Raw genomic sequence first — 13,308 nt, forward strand, 5'->3', positions numbered from 1 at the left:
CTTTAGTTAACCTGTGTCTCATCACAGATGATTGCTCTCTGTCCTCTAGACCCCAGTGAGAGGAGCTTAGAGGACCTATGGCTTTTGTGGCTCCCCTGGGAGGTGACTCATTGCAGCTGCGTCCTCCTTAAAGCAGCCGTTTTGGTGTTTGAGAGGTTCACTTGTAACTGGTTGGTCAGCGGGCTCCTGCAGGGCGCTGCTGCCTGTGGGGGACGGGCAACTTCTAAAGAGCACTCCTCTCCATACTCTCACGTCACTAGATCTGAGACCAGCTCAACCATTGTTTACCCAGTGTCGTTTGTTTTTATTGTGACAAAATCAAATTTGCCATTTTAACCACCTCTTAAGTATAATTTTTAAAAATTTTGTTTTACTTTGGAGTATAGATTCAAGTTGCCCTGAATATATACTCCCTATAATTTTATAATTTACTACCATTAAACACATTCACAATGCTTGTGCAATCATCACCACCTGATTTTGTTTTTGAGACAGAGTCTTCACTGTCAACGAGGCTGGCATACAGTGGTGCAGTCATTGCTCACAACAGTCTCAGCCTCCCCAGGCTTATGTGATCCTCCCACCTCAGCCTTCGAATAGCTGGGACTTACAGGCACATGCCATCATACCTAGCTAATTTTGGCATTTTTGGTAGAGACAGGTGTTGCCATGTTGCCCAGGCTAGTCTTTGAACTTCTGGGCTCAAGCAGTCTGCCTGCCTTGGCCTCCCAAAGTGCTGGGATTACAGGCATGAGCCACCATGCCCAGCCCCATTACCACCTAATTTTGTAAATCAACTTGAAATGTACTTTTTTCATTCTGACCCACTGATATTTGTGAAATCACAAGTTTGATGCTGTAATCATTACATTATAAAATACACATTAGCAGGGCTCGGTGGCTCACACCTGTAATCCCAACACTTGGGGAGGCCAAAGCGGGAGGATCAATTGAGACCAGCCTGGGCAACAGAGTGAGACCCCATCTCAACAAAAAATAAAATTAGGCATGGTGGCACACACCTGTGGTCCCAGCTACTCCAGAAGCAAAGGTGGAAAGATGAGCACCAAGAGGTCCAGGCTGCAGTGAGCTGTGATCATGCCACTGCACTCCAACATAGGTAGCAGAGTGAGACCCTGTCTCCAAAAATACACACACACACATATATTTATAACTACTAATATAAAGTGTCCATGGAGTGCCTTCTCAGTGAGTTCTGCATTTCACACTTGGAGAAATTGGTGTAGTGGAGGGCAAGGGTAGAGAATCAGAGGCTTCCTCCTGAGACTCTTCCTGGGCCTTTTATCTAAAAATATAATATTAAGTATAACTTGAGCATCTTTTAATTGAAATAATGCTTAAAGGCTGTTGCTTCTCTTTAAAATTGACCCAAGGCCGGGCACGGTGGCTCACGCCTGTAATCCCAGCACTTTGGGAGGCCGAGGCGGGCAGATCACAAGGTCAGGAGATCGAGACCATCCTGGCTAACACGGTGAAACCCCGTCTCCACTAAAAATACAAAAAATTCTCTGGGCATGGTGACGGATGCCTGTAGTCCCAGCTACTCCAGAGGCTGAGGCAGGAGAATGGTGTGAGCCTGGGAGGCAGAGCTTGCAGTGAGCCGAGATCGCGCCACTGCACTCCAGCCTGGGCGACAGAGCAAGACTCCGTCTCAAAATAAATAAATAAATAAATAAATCACCCAAAAAAGGAAATATGTCAAGTACTATTTCAGCCTTTTAAAAAAGTTTAGGCTTTTGCATATTTATAATAATAAAGCTGTATCTTTTTTTGAGACGCAGTTTATCTCTTGTCCACTCTGGAGTGCAATGGTGCGATTTCGGCTCACTGCAACCTCTGCCTCAGGTTCAAGCGATTGTCCTGCCTCAGCCTCCCGAGTAGCTGGGACCACAGGCACGCGCCACCACGCCCAGCTAATTTTTGTATTTTTAGTAGATATGGGGTTTCACCATGTTGATCAGGTTGGTCTCGAACTCCCGACCTCAGGTGATTCACCTGCCTTGGCCTCCCAAAGTGCTGGGATTACAGGCATGAGCCACCGCGCCCGGCCAGTAAAGCTGTGTCTTAATTAAATGTTTTGTTGGATTTTGTTTTGTTTTTGTTCTGAGACAGAGACTTGCTCTGTCACCCAGGCTGGAATGCAGTGGCACAGTCTGCTCACTGCAGCCTCCACCTCCCAGGCTCAAGCAACTCCCTTGCCTCAGCCTCAGGCATGTGCCACCACATTCGACTAATTTTTTGTATTTTTAGTAGAGACAGGGTCTCACCATGTTAGCCAGGCTGGTCTCAAACTCCTGACCTCAAGTTGATCACCCACCTTGGCCACCCAAAGTGCTGGGATTATAGACATGAGCCACCTCGCCAGGCCAATGTTTTGTATTCTTTGAAAACCTCTTCATCCTTCTGTAGCTTGCTCAACACCTACTTTTTGCCACATTCCTGTTCATCTGGCTGGCAGAGGCACCTCCGCACTGACTTTCTCGGTCAGCACACAGCTTCCCTAATGCTCACATACTATGCTCACCTGAGCAGCTCAGTCCCTGATGAGGAAACGCCACCAGGCTGGAAATTAAACACCAGGTTGTGCCTGCACCTCAGGGAATGTCAGACTAATGTCTGATAATATTTCCCTTCAGGAGAGATCGGAGCTGGCCTTGCCTTGCACCTTGTGCCTTCAAGCATTTTCCTTCCCTCTCAGGAGTCCTTTCCAACCCCCACCATCTGGTGTTTAATTTCTTTTGCATGCATTGACTTTCTCTGTACTGGGTGAAGGCTCCAGCTATAGGGAAGGCTTTTGTTTTTTAAAAATCCAGGGCAGGTCGGACGCGGTGTCTCACGCCTGTAATCCCAACACTTAGGGAGGGCAAGGCAGGCAGATCAGTTGAGTTCAGGAGTTCAAGACCAGCATTGCTAACATGGTGAAACCCTGTCTCTACCAAAAATACAAAAATTAGCTGGGCATAGTGGCGGGCACCTGTAATCCCAGCCACTCGGGAGGCTGCGGCAGGAGAATCTCGAACCCGGTGGGCGGAGGTTGCAGTGAGCCAAGATCATTCCGCTGCATTTCAGTCTGGGCGACAGAGTGAGACTCCCATCTCAAAAATAAAATAAAATTGAAGGCAGCCTTGGGATGGGAAATTGAACACACACAACCAGGAAGGGCTTTCCTGCAGTCCCCGACACTCCAGGCCCAGGTCTTGGCCTGCTCTGCCCAGGGTTTTTCCATTAGAGGGGATGGGTCCTACTAATCTGAGTCCTCTTGAGATTTGGGTTGTATTTAAACAGCTTTATTGGATGGCATGGTGGCTCATGCCTGTAATTCCAGCACCCTGAAAGACCAAGGCCGGTAGACCACTTGAGGCCAGGAGTTGAAGACCAGCCTGGCCAATATAGCGATACCCCTTCTCTACTAAAAATACAAAAATTAGCCAGGCATGGTGCGCATGGCTGTAATCCCGGCTACACAGGAGGCTGAGGCACAAGAATTGCTTGAACCCAGGAGGCGGAGGTCGCAGTGAGCAGAGATCGTGCCAGTGTCCCAGCCCAAGGAACAAAGTGAGACCGAGACCCTGTCTCAAGAAAAAAATAATAAACAGGTTTATTGAGATATAATTCACACACAACTCATCCACTTAAAGCATACCATTCACTGAGTTTCAGAGTTGTGCAACCATGAATGCAGCCTAATTTTAGAACATTTTCAGAACCCTGTACTCATTTAGCAGTCACTCCCCATCCTCTCCCTCACTCCCTTTCCCATTTCCTAGTAACCACAAATATACCTCTGTCTGTATCTTTACCGGTTCTGGACATTTCATTAAAATACAGTCATGGGATATGTGGCCTTTTGTGTCTGGCCTTCACTTAGCCAACATCCTGAGGTATTTTCTCCTTTCTTCCTCCTACTTGAAAGCTAGTGGCAGCACCCACTGCCTTGTGGCACCTGCTCCTGCCATCCCTCATCCTTCTGAGCTTGTCTGCTCCCAATCCAGCCTTGTTTCTGCAGCCCCCTGTCCCTTGCAGCTCTCCCAGCTCCTCTTTCTGGTTGCCAATATTATTTGCCTCAGCCTGAATCTGGAAGGCTTCTAGACCCACAGTTGTCCAATACAGTTACCCACTAGGCACTGTAACTTTTTTTGTTTAAATAACTAAATATGGGCCCAGCCAGTGGCTCACCTTACCTCTCCATGCCTGTAATCCCAGCGCTTTGGGAGGATGAGGCAGGCTGATCACTTGAGGTTGGGAGTTCGAGACCAGCCTGACCAACATGGAGAAACCCCGTCTCTACTAAAGATACAAAATTAGCTCCGCGTGGTGGCGCATGCCTGTAATCCCAGCTACTCGGGAGGCTGAGGCAGGAGAATTGCTTGAACCTGGGAGGTGAAGGTTGTGGTAAGCTGAAATCATGCCATTGCACTCCAGCCTGGGCAACAAGAGCGAAACTCCCTCTTAAAATAACAAAAATGTAGTACCTCGGTTTCACTAGCCACATTTCAAGTGACTGGTGGCTATCCTGTTGGACAGTGCCGATACAGAACATTTCCATCATCACAGGCAGTGGCAGGACTGTTCTAGACAGTTTGCTGTTTTTGTTTGTTTGCTTGTTTGTTTGTTTTTGAGATGGAGTCTCACTGTTGCCCAGGCTGGAGTGCAGTGGCAGGATCTCGGCTCACTGCAGCCTCTGCCCTCTGGGTTCAAGCAGTTCTCCCGCCTCAGCTTCCCGAATAGCTGGGATTACAGGCGCCTGGCATCACGCCTGACTAATTTTTCTATTTTTAGTAGAGATGGGGTTTTACCGTGTTGGCCAGGCTGGTCTTGAACTCCTGACCTCAGGTGATCCGTCCACCTCAGCCTCCCAAAGTGCTGGGATTACAGGCGTGAGCCACCACGCAGGACCTATTCTGCTTTTAAGAAAACAAAACCGCCATTTATTAATCAGCCACAGCCACTGCACTTGTCCTCCTAGCAACTGGTAGCATAGAGAAGCTGCAGTTCTGTTCATGTGGCTAATAAGTAGGACAGTTGTGTTTTCATGCAGGCCAACCTGACCCCGTAGTCCTGTAGAACATATTCATTCCTTTGAGGGGTCATTAAAGTGGACCCTGGGGTGCCCTGGTTTAAATTCCACCTCTGGAACAGAGCTTCATGAAGACAGGAGCCATACTTCATTTCTCACTGGAGGCCTCACCATTCCACACACACTGGCGGGTAAGTATTCAGTAGACATTTCTGTCACCATCCAACACAAATGACCGCCAAGTCCCTCAGAGCCACTTTACAGGAATTCTAATACAACTTCTGAGTCCGCTCACCAGGGGCCCTGCCACTTGAAGTTGGTGCCAGCACCTGTTTCAGTAGCAGGGCCCTGTGCTATTAGAGGTTCCCCCTTGGCGGTCAGGGAAGGCCCCAGGGTAGGGGAGCCTACCTGTGGCCATTCAGCCCTGAGAGTGCCACTAACCTGCCTTTCCCTTGAATGGGATGTGCCTGGAGCCCGAAACACCTGACAGCAACGACTTGTTTACAAAATCAGGTGAGGCTTTGAATTTTTTTTTTTTTTTTTTTTTTTTTTTTTTTTTTTTTTTTTTTTTTGAGATGGAGTCTCACTCTTGTTGCCCAGGCTGGAGTATAGTGGTATGATATCAGCTCACTGCAACCTCCACCTCCCAGGTTCAACCAATTCTCCTGCCTCAGCCTCCTGAGTAGCTGGGATTACAGGCACGCGCCACCATGCCTGGCTAATTTTTGTATTTTTAGTAGAGATGGGGTTTCACCATGTTGGTCACGCTGGTCTCGAACTCCTGACCTCGTGAGCCACCACACCTGGCCTTAATTTTTTTTTTATTAAATGCAAAACATGTAGGTGGTTCTTCAAAAGGCTTAGAGTATGTTAGGGAAATCTTTGTTTTAAGGATTCCCTAATCCTGTAATACCAAGTCTACCATCAGCAGCCCTGTGACCTTGGACAAATTACTTGATTCTCAGCCCCAGATTGTTCATCTGTTAAATGGAAACAAAAGCACCTGCCCAGTACAGTTGGGAAGATGAGAGATTGTCTCAAAAACTAGCCAAAGGGGGCGGGTGTGGTGGCTCATGCCTGTAATCCCAGCACTTTGGGAGGCCAAGGCAGGCAGATCACGAGGTCAGGAGATCGAGACCATCCTGGCTAACATGGTGAAACCCCGTCTCTACTAAAAATACAAAACTAGCCAGGCATGATGGTGCATGCCTGTAATCCCAGCTACTCGGAGGCTGAGGCAGAAGAATCGCTTGAATCCAGGAGGCAGAGGTTGCAATGAGCCGAGATCGCGCCATTGCACTCCAGCCTGGGCAAGAAGAGCGAAACTCCATCTCAGAAAAAAAAAGGCCAGGTGCGGTAGCTCATGCCTATAATCCCAGTACTTTAGGAGGCCGAGGCGGGCAGATCACGAGGTCAGGAGATCCAGACCATCCTGGCTAACACAGTGAAACCCTGTCTCTACTAAAAATACAAAATATTAGCCAGGCGTGTTGGCGGGCGCCTGTAGTCCCAGCTACTCAGGAGCCTGAGGCGGGAGACTAGCTTGAACCCGGGAGGCGAAGCTTGCAGTGAGCTGAGATCGCGCCACTGCACTTCAGCCTGGGCGACAGAGCGAGACTCCGTCTCAAAAATAATAATAAAATAAAAATCACACCGTAATATACAGAATGTTCTGATGTTCTGCAGCTTGCTTTTTTTTTTTTTTTTTTTTTTTTAGAAGGAGTCTCACTCTTGTTGGCCAGGCTAGAGTGCAGTGGCACGATCTTGGCTCAATCTCGGCTCACCGCAACCTCTGCCTCCCGGGTTCAAGCGATTCTCCTGCCTCCACCTCCTGAGTAGCTGGGATTAACAGGTGCCCGCCACCATGCCCAGCTAATTTTTTGTATTTATTAGAGACTGGTTTCACCATGTTGGTCGGGTTGGTCTTGAACTGCCGACCTCAGGTGATCCAACTGCCTCGGCCTCCCAAAATGCTGGGATTACAGCTGTGAGCCACCGCGCCCAGCCTGCAGCTTGCTTTTTTAAGTTACTATGCCCTGGGCTCCCTTCCATCTGGGTACACAGGTATCTACTGCTTCCTTATTTAGAGTCTACATAACATGTCATGGTTATGAACACCCTTCTATCAGACACAGATTCTTTCTAGTTTTTCCCTATCGTAAATAATAAGCCAATAGAGGGATGTTAGTTCAATGGCTTCTTTTCAAAGCAAGTTATCTTATCATCTCATTTGATTTTCACAGAAAACTTGCTAGAGAGGTGATCTTTTTTTTTTTTTTTTTTTTTTTTTTTTTTTGGAACAGAGTCTCGCTCTATCGCCAGGCTGGAGCGTAGTGACGCAATCTCGACTCACTGCAACCTCCGCCTCCCGGGTTCAAGCGATTCTCCTCCTTCAGCCTCCCAAGTAGCTGGGACTACAGGCACGCACCACCATGCCAGCTAATTTTTGTATTTTTAGTAGAGATGGGGTTTCACCATGTTGGGCAGGATGGTCTCGATCTCTTGACCTTGTGATCCTCCTGCCTCAGCCTCTTAAAGTGCTGGGATTACAGGCGTGAGCCACCACGCCCGGCCAATATCTTTTTAATTGGGGAAACTAACTTGGTAAGAGAGGGAGACTTCCCAAGAATTCCGATAGTCATGGTAGAGGGACCCTGGGACTGTCCCCTCCAGTTACATTCGTCATGCATCTGGAGCAGGGGCTGCAACTGTGATGTACTCGTGTGAAAGGAGGCCAGCATAAGACAAGTGGCATTTGGCTTCAGTGTCAAGGCGATAACAGGGAGTCAGGGGTGCATGGTTCCAGTGAATGAATTGGTAAGACATTCATGGTCTCTTGGGGCCAGACCCTGACCACTTGAGTGGTTGGTAGGCAGTCAAGGTCTGAGCATGCGTGAGTTTCCACTTTTTTTTTTTTTTTTTTTTTTTTGAGACAGTTTTGCTCTTGTCACCCAGGCTGGAGTGCAATGGCACAATCTTGGCTCACTGCCACCTCCACCTCCCAGGTTCAAGCAATTCTCGTGCCTCTGCCTCCTGAGTAGCTGGGACTACAGGTGCATGCCACCATGCCTGGCTAATTTTTTGTATTTTCCATGGAGACGAAGTTTCATCATATTGGCCAGGCTGGTCTCGAACTCTTGAGCTCAGGTGATCTGCCTGCCTCAGCTTCCCAAAGTGCTGGGATTACAGACGTGAGCCCCTGCACCAGGCCAAGCTTCCACTCTTGAAGAGAAGCAAGGAAATGTAGATTTTTATGTAAAATCTCCTAGATAACAAATGTTGCCAACCAACTCAGAAATATTCAGTCCTCACATGCCAGATTGTGACTCTTGCTTCAGGCCCAAACTTAATTTTCTACTTTTGATTATAAAACAGGGATCTAAAATGTGAGGTGTGCAGCTGGTACCTGGCACAGCAGGCACTCTGGTGATAGTCCTGAATCCCCTGACTGTCTCACCACCTTGTGAGGTTAAGTGGTCCTGAAAAGGCCTTTTCATTTTGTGGCTGTTCCCTAACACCTTCCAGGGCTTTTCATCTACTGGGCACTGGCAAGCAAGTCTTAACTCTTTACCCTCTCCTTAATACATGCCTTCTGCCCACCCAGGCTACAGCTTTGGATAAGTTCCCAGTGACTTTGCTGTGCTTCAGGTAAAGATCGCAATGAATTCCGGAAAACTATTGTTCTGTTCTCCACTTTCGCCATCTCCCTTGTCCTCGCCTCCTTTCTAGTACAGTATAATGGTTAAGAATGGGACTCCTGGCCAGGTGTGTTGGCTCACACCTGTAATCCCAGCACTTTGGGAAGCCGAGGCAGGCATATCACCTGAGGTCAGGAGTTCGAGACCAGCCTGGACAACATGATGAAACCCCGTCTCTACTAAAAATACAAAAAAAAAAAAAAAAAAATTAGCCAGGAGTGGTGGCGCGCACCTATAATTCCAGCTACTCAGGAGGCTGAGGCACAAGAATCGTTTGAACCGGGGAGGTGGAGGTTGCAGTGAGCCAGGATTGCGCCACTGCACTCCAGCCTCCGCAACACAGCTAGATTAGATCTCAAAAAAAAAAAAAAAAAAAAAAAAGAACGAGACTCCTACAACCACACTGCTTCTGGTCCCAGCTGTCTAGGACCAGCAGATGGCAGTGTAGTCTTGGGCAGGTCACCTTACCTCTCCATGCCTCAGTTTCCTTATTTGTAAACTGGAAGAAATGCTTAACTCAGAAAATGTTAGAATGTTAGTTATGATTCTTCTGTTGGTCTCCTCTTACCTTGCCAGGAGCTGTGCCGTTAGTTACTAGTAGTACAAAGACAAGTAAACCACAGCCCTTGCCATAGAGGAGCATGCCCTTAACCTAACTACAGTCGCTGATTTCTGGAAAACGTGCTCAGAAATGAAATTTTTGAGGCCGGGCATGGTGGCTCACGGGAGGCTGAGGCGGGCAGATCACTTAAGGCCAAAAGTTCGAGACCAGCCTGGCCAACATGGTGGAACCCCGTCTCTACTAAAACTGCAAAACTTAGCCAGGTGTGGTGGTGCTCGCCTGTAATTCCAGCTTCTTGGGAGGCTGAGGCAGGAGAACTGCTTGAACACAGGAGGCGGAGGTTGCAGTGAGCCGAGATCCCACTGTGTCCGCAGTTGGTTCCTTCTAGTGGATTCGTGGTCTCGCTGATTTCAAGAATGAAGCCGTGGACCTTTGTGGTGAGTGTTACAGCTGTTAAAGGTGGTGCAGACCCAAAGAGTGAGCAACAGCAAGATTTATTGTGGAGAGCAAAAGAACAAAGCTCCCACAGCGTGGAACGGAAGCCGAGCAGGTTACTGCTGCTGGCTTGTTGAGGGGGGGATTGGGGGCTGGTGGGGGAGGCAGCTTTTATTCCTTTGTCTCTGCCCATGTCCTGCTGATTGGCCCATTTTACAGAGCACTGATTGGTCCATTTTACAGGGTGCTGATTGGTCCATTTTACAAATCTCTAGCTAGCTACGGAGCACCAATTGGTGTGTTTTTACAGAGCACTGATTGGTGCATTTTACAAACCTCTAGTTAGCTACAGAAAAGTTCTCCAAGTCACCATTCCACCCAGGAAGTCCAGCTGGCTTCACCTCTCACCACCACGGGCACTCCAGCCTGGGCGACAAGAGTGAAAAACTCCATCTCAAAAATAATAATAATAATGAAGAAATGAAATGTTTCAAGGAAACATAAGGTACTCTGCTACCTAGAATAAGCAAGTATGGGCATATTCCCATCACTGAAGTCAGATGAGCAAAGAGCTGTCTCAGGGAAAGGACAGCTTCATCCCATCAAGTTTTCAAGTTTTGAGGTCATTTGAGTTCCCCAGGAAAGAGGAAGGCTGTGGTCCCCAACTCTGTTGGGGTGTAGATGCAGGCCGCCCTTCCTCCATTCCTTCCTGCCAGAGACTCAATGTGAACAGTGTCTGGGCCTTGGAGTGGGGAGAATCTGCTGGCCCTTCACACCTTCCCTGTGGGCCCAGCTTCCCTCCCATCTGCAGCTCAGCATCAACCCAGGCCTCCCTGAGATGAGAGAAGACCCCAGCCAGCTCTCCCTCCCTTTCCCAGGCTTAGGAGCACTCCTGTGGGGAGTCCAGGTGGCCTTGCCCAGCCACCTGTCCCAGGGCCTGCTCCCACTCTGCCTCTGCTGAGCCTGGGGCATTTGCCTTCTGATCCCCAGAGTGCCCCCTCTGACCCATTGGGCTCTCAGGAAGCAGGCCGTGTAGTTGCTCTGAATTTCCCGGTGAAGCCGTCTTTCCTCCCCTTCTTCCCCATTCACCGATATTTGACATTTATTGAGGGGCCACAGTGTGCCGGGCCTTGCTCTGGGAATACAGTCAGTAGTGAAGGAGACAAAGTCCTGCCCTGGGTTAGGGCCCAGCCATATGACCTCATTTGAATGAAGAATAAAGACATTCAGCAAACAACCTCACTAATGTAAAATTATAGAGAGGCTGGACGTGGTGGCTCACGGGAGTAGCATCCCAGTACTTTGGGATGCTAAGGCCAGCGGATCACTTGAGCACAGGCGTTCGAAACCAGCCTGGCCAACATGGCAAAACCCCGTCTCTACTAAAAATATAAAAATTAGCTGGGTGTGGTGGCATTGCCCGTAATCCCAGCTACTTGCGAGGGTTGAGGTGGGAGGGTGGCTTGAGCCCAGGAGGTCGAGGCCTCAGTGAGCCTAGATTGCACCACTGCACTCCAGCCTGGGTGACAAAATGAGACCCTGTCTCAAAATAAAATTATAGAGATAAGTCCTGTATCAGAATGCAGTGTAATTCAATGAGAGGATAATATGCTGATTCATCCTAATTATGACTTACGAGGCAGAGTGTGGGTGTGGTGAACAGAGAAGGAATTAGGAGGTGCAAAGGCCCTGGGGCAGACAGGTAGGCAGGTACCAGAATGTAACAGATGCCATATTACTCACACTTCTGCTCCAAGCATATACCTAAGAGAAATGAAAACATGTCCCCATAAAACCTTGTACATGAATTTTTTATTTTTTTGAAACAGGGTCTTGCTCTGTCACCCAGGCTGGAGTGTAGTGGCACGATTGCGGCTCACTGCAGTCCGAGCTCCTAGGCTCAAGTGATTCTCCTGCCTCAGCCTCCCGAGTAGCTGGGACCACAGCTGTGCACTACCACACCCAGCCAATTTTTTGTTGTTGTTGTATTTTTTGTAGATATGGGGTCTCGCTATGTTTCCCAGGCTGGTCTCCAACTCCTGGGCTCAAGTGATCTGCCTGCTTCAGCCTCCTAGTGTGCTGGGATTACAGGCGTGAGCCACTGTGCCCAGCCCAATTTGTACATGAATTTTTATAGCATCATTATTCATAGTAGCCAAAAATGAAACAACCCAAATGCCCATTAACTGATGAATCAACAAAATGTATATCCAGACAATGAGTATTAACCAACCACAATAAGTAATGAAGTTCTGATACGGTTGAAAACATAGTTGAATCTTGAAAACATTATGCCAAGTTAAAGAAGCCAGTCACAGATGACCACATATTGTATGATTCCATTCCTATGAAGGGTCCACAATAGACAGGTCCATAGACACCAGGTGGCTTAAATAACGGAAATTTATTTTCTCACAGTTCTGGACGCTAGAAGTCCAAGATCAAGGAATTGGCAGAGTTGGTTTCATTGTAAGGCCTTGCTCCTGGGCTTGTAGATAGCCATCTTCTCCCTGTGTCTTCACATGCTCTTCTTCTATGTGACTGTGTCCTTTTTAAACATTTATTGTGGGCCAGGTGCGGGGGCTCACGCCTGTAATCCCAACACTTTGGGAGGCAGAGGTGGGCAGATCACAAAGTCAGGAGTTCCAGACCAGCCTGACCAACATGGTGAAACCCCGTCTCTACTAAAAATACAAAAATTAGCCAGGTGTGGTGTTGCGCACCTGTAATCCCAGCTACTCGGGAGGCTGAGGCAGGAGAATCGCTTGAACCTGGGAGGCAAAGGTTGCAGTGAGCTAAGATGGCACCACTGCACTCCAGCCTGGGTGACAGAGGGAAACTGTCTCAAAAAAAAAAAAAAAAAAAAAAGTATTGTGGTCAGGCATGGTGGCTCACGCCTATAACCCCAATACTTTGGGAGGCTCTGAGGCAGGTGGATCAACTGAGGTCAGGAGTTCGAGACCAGCCTGACCAACATGGTGAAACCCTGTCTCTACTAAATACAAAAAATTAGCCAGGCGTGGTGGCGTACACCTGTCATCCCAGCTACTTGGGAGGCTGAGGCAGGAGAATTGCTTGAACCTGGGAGGTAAAGGTCTCAGTGAGCTGAGATTGTGCCACTGCACTCCAGCCTATGCAACAAGAGCAAAACTCTGTCTCAAAAATAAAATAATTTTTAAAAATAAAAATTTATTGTTTATTTATTTTTTGAGACAAGGTCTTGCTCTGTTGCTCAGACTGGAGTGCAGTGGCGCAATCACGGCTCACTGAAACCTCCACCTCCAGGAGTTCAAGACCAGCCTGGGCAACATGGTGAAACCCATCTCTACAAAAACTAGACAGCTGTGGTCTCAGCTACCCAGGAGACTGAGGTGGGAGGGTCGCTTGAGCCTAGGAGGTAGAGGTTGCAGTGAGCTGTGACTGCACCACTGCACTCCAGCCTAGGTGACAGAGTGAGACCCTGTCTCAAAAAAAAGGGGTCGGTGGGGATACCAGTCTTACTGGATGAGGTACCATGTGACTTCATTTTACCTTAATTACCCTTTAAAGACCCTGTCTCCAAAGACAGTCACCTT

Source organism: Pongo abelii, chromosome 9, assembly GCF_028885655.2.
Source record: "Pongo abelii isolate AG06213 chromosome 9, NHGRI_mPonAbe1-v2.0_pri, whole genome shotgun sequence".
NCBI classification, from domain to species: Eukaryota; Metazoa; Chordata; class Mammalia; order Primates; family Hominidae; genus Pongo; species Pongo abelii.